The 1954-nt window shown below is 42.3% G+C and overlaps 1 protein-coding gene across 2 annotated transcripts in view; it reads left to right on the top strand.

Annotated features, from left to right (window-relative positions):
* LOC104997847 (long-chain-fatty-acid--CoA ligase 4) overlaps positions 1 to 1954 on the top strand; it is a 19434-nt gene that overhangs the window by 11159 nt on the left and 6321 nt on the right. The window lies entirely within an intron of this gene.

Here is a 1954-nt window from a genome sequence, read left to right as displayed (position 1 = left end):
TGTAGCCCTCTAGGCTCCTCTGTCCATGGGATTTCCCAGGCAAGAATACTGGAGCAGGTAGTTGTTCCCTTCTCCAGGGGATCTTCCCAACCCAGGGATCAAACCCACATCTGCTGCATTGGCAGGCAGATTCTTTCCACTGAGCCACCAGGGAAGCCCTTTTCTAGGTATAGTAAAGCATAAAGTTAAAGTTGCAAGGGCCCAAGGAAATTGTAAGGGTGGTGTCAACCTTTGGTGTTCATGGATGGATTCCAGGGAACTCAGGAATTCCCTGAATTTGAGTATACCATTTTGCATATCTTTCTGAGGAGAACTGGGTCTATAGTACTCATTGAATTCTGAAAGTGGTCCATCACCCCTAGGAAGTTAAGGCCTACTGATCTAGCCAGATCTTATGCTCAGAGGCCTTGCCCAAGGTTACACAGCTAGTCAGTGACAGAGATGGGGCCTGAATCACAGGTCGTTTCATCTGTAATTTCTTGCTCATTTCACCACGCTCAGTTGAACAACATGAATAACAGCAGAGCAGGCTTAAGGATTATGTTACCATTTTATAGTAATTGGTGTAAAAAGGCACAACTGTCTTGGGGTCAGTAGTTGATTTTCACAGGAGTTGCAGAAGGATGCACTTTGCTTTGGCCCCTCAAAGTGAGCTAATACTGTACTTTTTTCTAGTTGAAATATACTGCCACTCACCAAAATAGCTTTCTCAACTGAAGGCAAGCTCCTGGAGAAAGATTATTCTCCATGAGGCTGTTTCTGCAGTTCCTTTCCAGTTGGCACTGTTTTTCTGACCTGCAGTGGCCTCCAGTTTCCTGCCAAATCAAATGAAAACTACTTCGCCTGATTTGTCAGATCATGTACTACTGTGGCCTGTACTGCTGTGGCAAGTACTTTGTGCCCCAGTCAGGCGAGTGTCCTTATTATTTGCACTCATTCCTCTCCTAGAGTCTTTTCATTCCTCTCTTCATGTGGTTCCCCAGCCCAGAATGACCTCTGTCCTTTTCCTTTGTTTCCAGATCCCCAACATAAGGTCCAGCTTAAGTCTAATCTCCACAAAGCTTCCCTTTGTAACTGTGGACCATTTTGCACTTGCTCTGAACTGCTATCACATTAATTGCTTGCACTGTGCACCACAGGACTTAGGTATTTCTACAGACTCTTCATTGGAAAGAAGGTCGAGTGGTCACTTTGAGAATGGGGTTCCAGGAAGTCCAGGGTGGGACTCAGGGCACCCCCAATCCCTGCTTCCGCCAGAGCAATTCTACTTTAGTGTTTACAGATGGGAAATCTTCACTAGTGTTTATTTGATGAAATGGGTTAGCTGCCCCTTTCTCCTGCAAACAAAGTTTGAAAAACATTGGATCTATCTTGTGTGCTGATGACTTCATAACTGTTAACTCATAATGAGCAGGGGCCAGGAGACTTACACTGCCTTGGACTTAATACTGCCACTCCCAGGCAACTGGTGCAATTTGAGCACAAAACAGACATGTAGGAAATGATTTTATGATTATATTAGCCCAATTTGGGGGATAGGCGATAATGAATAGCATTACTAAAAAATTATCATAATGAAGAACTCAGAATATTTCTGGGTTGATCATTGAGAAATAAGCCAAAACTGGTGGATTTATTTCCCCTCTTTTGAAAAAGTCAAATACTATTTAAAGCTGTTCAGTTTACATGTGCATATTGAAGAGAAACCTCAGTATTGGCATTCTCTACTCTCCTAAAATTTAGCCAAACTTAAATATCACAGGCATGTGCTCATATAGTTGCTATAGTGTTATACAACTGACTTGTAGAGTCACGTGCAGTATACCAGATAACCTACAAAAATTGCATCTAAAATTTATGGCCATAATGATTAAAACTGGAAAATACCAGTCTTTCAGACCAGTTATTTCTGCTTTCTCGTATCAAATCAATGCTAGAAACTAATAAAAACCTG

The sequence above is a fragment of the Bison bison genome, unplaced genomic scaffold (genome assembly GCF_000754665.1).
Source record: "Bison bison bison isolate TAMUID 2011002044 unplaced genomic scaffold, Bison_UMD1.0 scf7180017852554, whole genome shotgun sequence".
Lineage (NCBI taxonomy): Eukaryota > Metazoa > Chordata > Mammalia > Artiodactyla > Bovidae > Bison > Bison bison.
The sequence above is the reverse complement of the archived record's forward strand: the minus strand, read 5'-3'. Positions and strand labels throughout refer to the sequence as shown.